The sequence below is a fragment of the Neltuma alba genome, unplaced genomic scaffold (genome assembly GCF_004799145.2).
Source record: "Neltuma alba isolate B1F8T4 unplaced genomic scaffold, ASM479914v2 tig00003610_pilon, whole genome shotgun sequence".
Lineage (NCBI taxonomy): Eukaryota > Viridiplantae > Streptophyta > Magnoliopsida > Fabales > Fabaceae > Neltuma > Neltuma alba.
In genome coordinates this window covers 139,293-149,937 of record NW_021633351.1, presented here as the reverse complement: position 1 = coordinate 149,937, position 10,645 = coordinate 139,293, and the positions used below count along the sequence as shown (strand labels likewise).

Sequence of the window (10,645 nt, the reverse complement as noted above, 5' to 3'; positions counted from 1 at the left end):
CTAGTATGCCTTTAGTTGGGCTTTGGCATACGCACAGTTGGAATACTCTGTTTTGAAAATAAAGATAAAGTTCTCTCTTTTTGCGGACGTTGCGAAGAAGAGAGAGCAGAAGTAGTGGCACAAGAATAGTTATTAACAGAGTACTTATAGAAAGAGACTCATTTAAACCGTAAGGCAAGACTAAAGGCCCTTTGTGCCAAGAAAATCCTCAACGACAGAGTTATGCAAGGGAACAGACGAAAATGAACAGAGTTGCAGACGAAAATGAACTTGAACCTTGAAATCAAAATGTATGAATGCTTTTTACATATTGTCGCCAATACAACTTTTTTTGTTCATTTCATACTGAATGGAAAAGACAGCACCGAATGAAGAACGGAGAGCAGAGAGAAAGAAAATTATGCGAAGAGTGGACTATAAGCATTGCTGATTGATTGAACAATGAGCCCTTCTACTCTGTTTAGCCGGCAGGGGATCTGTCAAAAATAAGCACTAAACAATTGAACAGAGTCGATGGATGAAATTGAAACCAACAACATTTTGAACAGAGTCGATGGATGAAATTGAAACCAACAACATTTAAGATTTCATTGGCATGCTTAACTTGAGATATGTAAATTTGCTCCAAACAAATTAATGCAAGGACAAACCTCAACAAATTGGGGCTGCCACACCATGTGCATGAGGTGACAGGCATCGGGCGAGTCAGAATCTTCTTCGCTTTCACTGGTTTCATGTTCTTCACGATCCTTGTCCCTAAGTGATTCATTCCTCATTTGATCAGGCTCTGCTTCAGTATTAATAACTTCATTCTTAAACATGAAGCTAAATGTATCAGGAACTTATGCAAACTAAACTAGCAACCCTGATTAAATTAAGAACTCCCTTTGACGAAAAAAAAAAAAATTAAGAACTCCCAAACTAATAAAAATAATGCAGCACTAAGAAGAAGCTACTTTACCAACTGACAGTGCCAGCCGACAGAGCGGGGGAACACAAGCCAAGTCTCAAAGGAGCCGACTTCACCAGCGCCGGCGACCAGCGAACCATCGACGCTGGTGGCAAAAGACACTTTGGGAGAAGGCCTCCAACCTATTGAACTGGTTTTATAAAGTTAGCTCATTCTATAACAGAAAACGAGTCACAATAAAAAAGGCTACGAAAATTCCATTTCATTGGGGACTTTGAAGCAAGTAGAGTAGAGAACAGATTTGTCGAAGACGTCCTGGTTTTGATTTAAAATTTTTATTATGAATTTTTAATAACAAGTCCATAAACAAGAGAAAATATTTATTCTTTAATTAATGTCACAATTTTAGTTGCTTTTCAAACCAGTAGTTGTACCAGCAGTTGTGATTCCCAATAAAATCTTTAATAACAATAAATCACATTAAATATAATTAAGTTTAGGTTTTTCCTATAAATTTACTAAATCAAATTAAATATAAATACATTTCAGTTTTCCTATTCTAATTTAAACATGTCAGCTGCAAAACATTTTACTATTTGAAAATTTAGAAGGATATGTTTAAGATTTGAAATTGAAATTATTGTTTAATATCCTGTAATGGTAAAGTGTGTTGTCGGAAAAAAAAAAGTAATGGTAAAGGGATCCATATCAGATATTTTAATTATATATTATATTATATTGAATATCTGATTTTGTTCCAGCTTATTAAAAAAATGAATATCTGATTAAAATATTTTGAGTATCGCTCGAGGATTAGTTTATATCCTTTATCCAATTTAGTTTAGATTTTGTTCCAGTTTATTAATTTGATGATTGACTGAGTTAGAGCCATACATTTCAGTTTTCCTATTTTGATTTAAACATGTCAGCTGTAAAACATTTTACTATTTGAAAATTTAGAAGGATATATTTAAGATTTGAAATTGAAATTATTGTTTAATATCCTGTAATGGTAAAGTGTGTTGTCAAAAAAAAAAAAAAGACGTAATGGTAAAGTAGTCCATGTCAAATATTTTAATTATATTATATCATATTGAATATCTAATTTTGTTCCAGCTCATCAAAAAACAAATTGAATATCTGATTAAAATATTTTGAGTATCGCTCGTGGATTAGTTTAAATCCAATTTAGCTTAGATTTTAGCCATACATCATAACTGCTTTCTAGGGTTATTGAGAGTGTTGTTCATTTATCTCTATTTCAAATCGTGAGTACGTGAATTATTATTGAAACTGTTATGTTATTTCATTGATCTCTATTTCGAAATCGGGAGTACGTTAATTAATGTTTATCCATCTATAGGACTATATTCCAGCGTGGCATAATTAGAATTTGTTTCACAGTCCACTCGATTGTTATTCACCATCTGAAATAGGGCTGCTATACAGCTATATTTTGTACGAAATATGGTTTTCACGTGAATTCGTCTGTGGCCTGTCAAATTTACGCTTATTTCAGTTGCCTGAGGATTTGATCGGGTAAAAATGGGAAAGTATAGTAGATAGTTTTGGGGAATTGGTTTTCTTTGTTGGAGAAGAATGGGATAACATATTCAAGAAAGTGGTTGATGAGTCGGAAGGATAATCAGTGAACACTGGAACATGTAATTTTTTGGATTATTTCAAAGGGCTGGACAAAGATTATCTCTGTTCCTGTTTCCTCTCATGGATTATTACAAGGGAAAACTTTTTGTTGTTTCTTTGATGTATATCAATATTTTACCTTCATGTGTTGACTTCTTTCTTCATGGCTTTTCAGATTCTATGTTGAATGAATAGAGGCTCATCAATAGACTGCTCTGGAGCCAGAATGAGAAGAGTCGTGTTTCGAGGATCTAGTGGCACTTCAAAGAAGTTAATAAAAACAAAGTCAGCTTCTCAGAAGGTAGCTAATGAATTGGATGATTTGGCAGACAACCTTATCCATCACATATTGTCATTTGTGGAAACTAAGGATGCAAGCCGAACCAGTGTTTTATCAAGAAGGTGGAGGTATATGTGGACTTCAGTTTCCTGCCTAAACTTGAACAGCAAATCATTTTCTCGGCTGACTGATTTTAAAAGATTTGTGAAACTGGTCCTATCTCAACGTGATACTACTTCTCATATCAAAGCTCTTACTTACTCTCACTTTGGGGTGGATGATGCAACTGATGATGAATTGCTATACAATAATGTTGTTGAATTTGCAATTTCACATGGTGTTGAAGAAATCCAAATCAACCTCGAAGGGAAAAACTCAACTGATCAAGCTAATTCTTCAAATCCATTTTCTAATATACAGAAGCATTTTGGTTTTGCAAAGTTGACATCTTTGCATCTCAACAACTTTACTTTAAGTTGTACAGGAACCTCCTGTCTGGATCCATTCGCTGGTTGTGTGAATTTGAAGAATTTGCACTTGAGTGAACTTTGCTTTCAGTCAGATTTGAACCCGATGGATTTTGTGATATCTGCACCCCAACTTAATAACCTTACACTAGCGTGCAACCGTTTTAACTGTAAACTTGTAATTGCTGCCCCACAGCTTCACTATCTCAGCTATATTCATTCTTCTTCACGTCTCTGGTTTGATTCTGGTCTTCCTTCTTCGGATGACTTGAAAATCGATATTCATGAGCTGCATGATGATGAATTAGAAATTTATCAATAGGGGCAGAGAGAAGAGACTTTACATGGTTTCATCAATATCAATGTGGTACGCACACACCATAATAATATCAAAGCTATTGAGCTGTCCTTTCGTACGGTCATGGTATAGAGAAAATTCTTTGTCTAACGTTTTTCTGTTTTGCATTGTCTGGTAAACTATAGTTTGTTTTAAAGATTTTTATTTTTATGTGTTTTTTCAGGTTACCTATGAGGTTGCTTTCTCGTTAAGGTTTGACGATTCATTTTGTACTATGATTGGGTAGAGTTTAGCAGTCGGAGATATAGTTAGATACTTCATTACCGACCATAACTACCTAATTGCCTAACTACCACCGAATATTATCTTTGCTCTTAGCATGCAGACTCTGAAATTTCGACCTCTTAAAGGTGATCAATATTTACATCTTTGATTAATATTTAAGTTAGTCCTGTGCTTGTTACATCCTTAACATTTGAATATTTTTGCTAGTAATTGACTTTTTTAGAGTTTAAGACAAAAATCTATGTTCAAAGCTTTTACTGTGTTCATGCCTGGAAAAACGGATTTGCGTGTTCATTGTTTAATTAATATATTCTCTATTTGCATAATCTTGTCTGCTCTCAATAAATTTCGCAGAGTTTTTCCTGATATAGAAATTACCAACTTCCATGTATTGTATAATATTAACAATCAAAAGTGTGCATTTAAGATAGTTTATTTGACTCACAAGCCTGGTGAAAATATATGAAAGAATTCATTGAAACTATGTTGTAGCCATACATATTGTCTGGGAAAAAACATATCCGATGATGCCATTGATTTTGATCAATATTATAATCACACGGGCATTGTCTGGTAAGAACAAGGAGTATGATTAACAGTAAAGAGATGGACAAGGAACTTTATAAAGGAGCAATGTTAAGTCAATTCTAACGACTCTGGTATCAACTATCAACTATGACTTGCTCTGCTTTTTGAGTCCTGCATGTTACTGTGCATATTTATTTAATGAAGCACGTGAGTTACTGTCGTCATGATAGGAAGTTGATTGGGTGTTTCTTATTGCTTAATCAAGTGTATAATTTAGTCTGAATTCATATGTAAATATTGGGGCTGTGAATATAATGTAGAGTAATTTAATACTTTAATATGTGAAGTAGCATGACAGAGACAGCAAAGCTGTTAATGTCCTGAGGTTGCAAGTACGATTAAATCTGCGACCTCCTACTTACAAGAGAGCTCTCATGTCACAAGTTATAAGATTATTGGCCATATCAAAAGATCATTTGATGATCATATGTATAAAACTTTGAATTTCATGCAATTTAGGGATCAAGTTTAGTTAGTATACATGAATTGTGGTGCTCATGATTTCACCTATATATGAGCATTTTGCAAAACATTCTTTTCCAAGAACACATCGTTCAGCCTCATTTTATCTGTGTACAAAAGCAGCTTTTCAATTTCTCATAACTTTATTTTTTCCCCCCTTTTGGGTAACCTTTTTTTTTTTGGTGGCGTGGAAAAGCTTTGTATAGTAGAATCGTACTTATAAAATGGTGTTATGGTTTGTTTGATGGCGGTCTAATTTAGTTTAATATTAATGATATTATGATTGTTCAGTACTGAAATTAATTTTGTTATTTGGAGTATCAAACTATCTTCATTCTTATCTTATTATTTGGACTAATTTAGTTTATTTTGAATTTTCAGGAAAGTAAATTTAGTAGCTGATTGGATTGCTGATGTATACCCCAATTAACGCTTTTTATGTGCTTTTAGTGTGTGCCGTAGAACTTATTTATTTTTTATGCTTTTGTTTCACTGCTTTAATGCGACTTCATTCATATTTTTTTCACATTTTTTAAATGTTTGAATTTGAACTCCCTCCTATTCTTTAATTGTGCTTTATCGTCTTCATCACTTCTCTCTCTTCCTCCTGCTTACAACAATATCTCTTCTGTGGTCTTTCATGCTGTCTTCTCGGCTCCATATTGCTCTCTAATATTCCGGACCACAAATTATTACGGGTCTCATTAACGTTGTGTATTTAGACATTGACTAGAAACAACGTTTCCACCATTTTAATTGTGTTGTCAAACTTCTGACTGAGCTTTAATATATTTTATTACACTACGATAGGTTACTTAAAGAGAGTTCAAATATACTTTAAAAAGTAGTGCTGCCCGACACTATAACGGGAATTGGACAAAAATTACTGAAATGTGTACTACTCACCCATCAAGATCGTGGATCATCAATATTGACACTAAAGGAGATCAATATTTACATCCTTGGTTAATATTTAAGTTAGTCATGTGCTTGTTACATTCTTAACTTTTGAATCTTTTTGCTAACTGATGTAGCGTTTCAATTACTGAAAATGATCAATACGGCTAGTCTATACTACTCTTTCTGATTTTAAATGTAAAACTTATTTTATAATATAAATTTATATTGAAAAATAATCTTATATTTAAGACCGGAAGAGTAGCTGTTAAACTAAAAGATCTGCAGATATAGATTGTCAGTCGATGGACTGGACAAAGAATGGAGAAAACTAAATTTTTCTAAGTTCTTTGAAACACAGTTAGCGAAGAATTACGAGGAAGTTTCTAGGTTTACTCCAATGCTATTCCCCCAACTTTCAAAATATACTAACCGCGTTTTGGAAAGTTCCTGAGGAATTTTGCAAATACCTATGGAAATTAAATTTTTTTCCTGAAATGCCTTGAGTATATTGAAATTATTTTTAAAAAAATTAATTTTATTACTTTAAAAATTTGTTATTTAACTATTTAATTTTTAAGTGACAAAGAAGTAATGATTTTTTATTTAATTAGATATTGAAAATTCACCGTCTTCTCAAATTGGTTCTCATTTTATTTTATTATCTAAGTTTAGAATTTGGCAAATAACTAGAGTGTAAGTGAAATATAAGGTGAGACCTTGTATCAAAAAAAGAAACATAACGTGAGATCATGAGATAATGTAATGATCTCAATTTCAAAATACCTCAACACAATGGAATCATCAGCATATATTTAATATTCAATCCAATTATAACTATATGCATATGAGAATATATTCAAATAGTATTGTAAACAAACTGATAGAGACAGAAGAAAGACACAGAGGGGAACAACAGTGAGAGAAAGGATGAGTGAGAGCGCGAGAGAGAGAAAGGATGCACATGAGGGGGATACGGCCAATGGTGGTATTCCGGCAAACGCTGAGCACGAACAATCAAAGGAAGAAGATGATATGCTAAGAAGGAATATAAAGAAAATGCTTGATGGTAATAATGATATCACAATGGGTGATAGAGATGGAATGGGAAGACAGGAAAGTGGCCATTCGACTAGCAGGAAGCGAGATGACAGTGGGATGAACCAGAGCACTTGGGAACAGAAGAAGCAGGGGAAGACACAAATATCGTACAAATCCAAACTGGTTGGGTAGGAAGAGAAAGTGCTTGATCAGTCTCTGGAGGAACAAATGGAGGAGTGGTTAAGGGAAGAGGAATAAATGGTGCCTATTATCTCTCCAGAACAGAAAAGACTGATGGAAGAATTACCAAGCCTCAACATGCCAAATGAGAGACTGAAAGAACTATGCAAGCCATGGAGAAACGCTTTGATCATTACGCTGCTAGGGAGAAACACAAACCTTTAGATGATGACGGACATAATACGTTGGCTCCTTAAGTCATCAGATTTGGAGCTGATCGATCTCCCAAACAACTACTATGTTTTTCGAACCGAAGAACAGGGCAGATGCAGGAGATTACTTTTCGATGGGCCATGGCTTATACAGGGTCACTATTTGGCTGTTCAAAGGTGGAGCCCCAACTTTAATCCTTATTGTAATCAACTAAAAAAGGTTGTGATCTGGGTTAGAGTCCCCACCCTTCCTATGCACATTTATTCAGAGGACTGTCTTATGGAGCTGGGCAATCTGATTGGGAAAGCGCTGAAGGTTGATATGAATACCTTAGTTCAGTGTGATAACCAGCAAACAGTTGTGGAAAGGGGTAAGTTTGCAAGAGTCAGCGTAGAAGTCAATCTCACAAAGCCACTACAGTCCAGGTTCGTTATTCGGAAGAGGATGTTCACAGTAGCATATGAAGGGCTTGAGGTTATATGTTTTGATTGCGGTAAATATGGGCATAAGAGAGAATAATGCCCCTTGGCTAAAACAACTAAGCCTGAAACGGTAAAGAACACCTCACCGGAGAAGACAACGCAATCACTGGAAACTACCTCGAGGACCTCGCAAGCTTCGATCAGTTGCTAAGCGTCACTTGTGAGGAACAATACGGAGAGTGGATGGTAGCTCAAAAAACTTTCAGACAAAGACCAGGCAAAAAAGAAGCAGATTGAGGAAATACAGTCTCCCCTACTGGTGCGAACAAGTCAACGGCTACTGACAAGAAGAAAACCACTGGTACAAGATTTAAAGTACTCCAAGAGGAAATGATAGAGACCCCAACAACAGCAAAACGTACTACAAACAGGAAAAAAGAACCTGCAAGAGCATGGAGGAAAAAAGCTAAGAAAGAACCTTGTACCGAAGAGGTTAGAGTTCCTCTGCAAAATCAACAGCAAGAAAATCAAAGCCACTTTGTTTTTGGTGAAACAAGCTGGAGAACAGTAGGGACAGCAGGAACAGAGGAAGCATCGAATAAGTGTAATGAAGTAAGAGAAAATATGGGGGAGAATAACAAGGGTTTGGAAAAGGAGAAAAAGCAAGATGCAGCCCAACGACAAAGATCACAAAATGAACAACCCCAAAAAGAGAGAAAAAAGATATCTGGAAGTAAAAGGAGTCAGGTTTCAAGGCCTAAAGTTGTTTTCCCCGTGCTAAAGAGAAAGTCCACGGTCAGACTCAATCAAATAGTCATTGGGTCTATGAGCAAGAAGGGCCCAATAAATTTAAATGGTCTTTTTGATGAAGCCCAAACACCTTCAATGCCACAACAGGAAGGGAATACGGAACTGAAAATTGCATCACAAAAGGACCTCATGCAGAAACTCCAAGAACATCATGAGATGGAGGTCCAAGTGATGAGATCGCCAAAGAAACCTCCAGACTCGTTAAACATAACCAGCGAAAATAACCATGAAGCTAAGAATGGGGAATTAAATGACATGTGGTTCGAAACCTAGGACGAAGTTAAGGAAGAGATGCAAGTTGGAACAAATGACATGGTAGCAAGCCTCGGCTCCCATTAAGGAGGTATGACTTTCTTCCTTTTCATTGGGTGTATTATGAATATTATTGCTTGGAACTGTAGAGGAGTCGCCTCTAAAACCTTCCCTTTAAGAGTGGCTGACTTAACCAGAGGAAAGAAGATTGATCTACTTATCCTGATAGAAACACGAGTTAGTGGGAAAAAGGCTGATAGAATTATAAGACAATTGGGATTCAATAACTGGATACGCTTGGAGTCCACAGGATACGCAGGAGGTATTTTGGTGCTGTGGAATGAAGAAGAAAATAGAGTGGAGCTACTAACTTCCACAACCCAGTTACTACATGTCAAGGTGGAGAGTAAAATTTAGAACTGTTCGACCCTGCTTTCCTACATTTATGCTGAACCTTGTAGTAATCTGAGAAGACAACTTTGGTCAGACCTTATAGACTTAAGTAGAAATGTGGAGGAACCATGGCTTGTATTAGGCGATTTCAATGCTTATCGACGACATGAGGACAAAAGAGGCGGGGGGAATATCAACATTTTATCAATGAAACAATTTGAAGAATGCATACAAGAAACACAATTAGTAGAAGTGGAATGTGTGGGGCAGAAGTTCACTTGGGAAAGAGGTTTGCTCATGGAAAAAATTGACTGGGCTTTTGCTAATACTGATTGGCTAGACCTTTTCCCATTAACCAAAGTTTACACTTTGAACAAGTTTGGCTCAGACCACAGAGCCTTACTACTAAAAAGTGAACTTGAACAGAGCAGGGGGAAAATAGCTCCACCTTTTAGATGCCAAGCAGCATGGATTTTAGAGAGTGATTTTGTGGATATTATTCAAAAGTGTTGGTCTACTGGAAATTGGGCTGAGTAGATCAATTCATTCAGGCATGAAGCTACTTTGTGGAATAAAAAGCGAATAGGAAACTACAAAGCTAGAAGAACTAATCTGCTAAATAGGATTGAAAAAATAGGAAGAGAAAGAGGCAGAAGGGATTCTCAATGCCTTTGGCAGTCAGAGCAAGAACTTTGGAATGAGTATAATAAAATTTTGGCCCAAGAGGAGCTAATGTGGTTCTAAAACTCCAGGAATAATTGGCTAAAATGGGGTGATCAGAATACAAGCTTCTTCCATGCTCAAGCAAATATGTACAGAAGACAAAATAGAGTTGATGGGTTAAAGAACAGTGAGGGGGAATGGATTTACGATCAGAATGAACTCAAAACAATGGCACTGGATTTCTATAAAAGTCTATTTAAATCGGAGCCCATAAGTGGGAATGGTTTTCAAACTCTATGCCAATTTCCAGGTATTGAGAACCAAGACTTCCAAGAGTTGGCAGCTGAAGTTAGTAATGAAGAAATTAGAGAAGCTATATTCAAAATGGGTGCTTTTAAGGCTCCAGGCCTAGATGGTATACAAGCTTTTTTCTATCACCAATATTGGAATGTTGTGGGGCCTTCAGTTTGCAGAATGGTCTTAGAAATGATACAAGAACCGGCTAGAGTGTCAACCATAAACGACACAAATTTGGTTTTAATTCCCAAGAGCAATCAGCCAAAGATGCTAAAGGACTTCCGCCCCATTTCTTTGTGTAATGTGAGCTACAAAATCATCATAGCCATCAATGTAGCTTCATAAGTGGAAGACAGAGTAGCGATAATATTATCATAGCCCAGGAAGTTATTCATTCAATGAAAAAGAAAAGAGGTTCGAGGGGTTGGCTAGCGGTGAAGGTTGATCTAGAAAAAGCATATGACAGACTGGAGTGGGGGTTTATCAATGATACCTTAGTAGCTGTGGGCTTACTAGCTTCGATCTGTAATATTATTATGGCTT

The 10,645-nt window shown here is 36.0% G+C and overlaps 1 pseudogene; it reads left to right on the top strand.

Moving 5' to 3' along the window:
- Nucleotides 1-2,780: 2,780 nt before the first annotated feature.
- Nucleotides 2,781-3,885, top strand: LOC114742010 (F-box/LRR-repeat protein At5g02910-like; annotated as a pseudogene).
- Nucleotides 3,886-10,645: the final 6,760 nt, after the last annotated feature.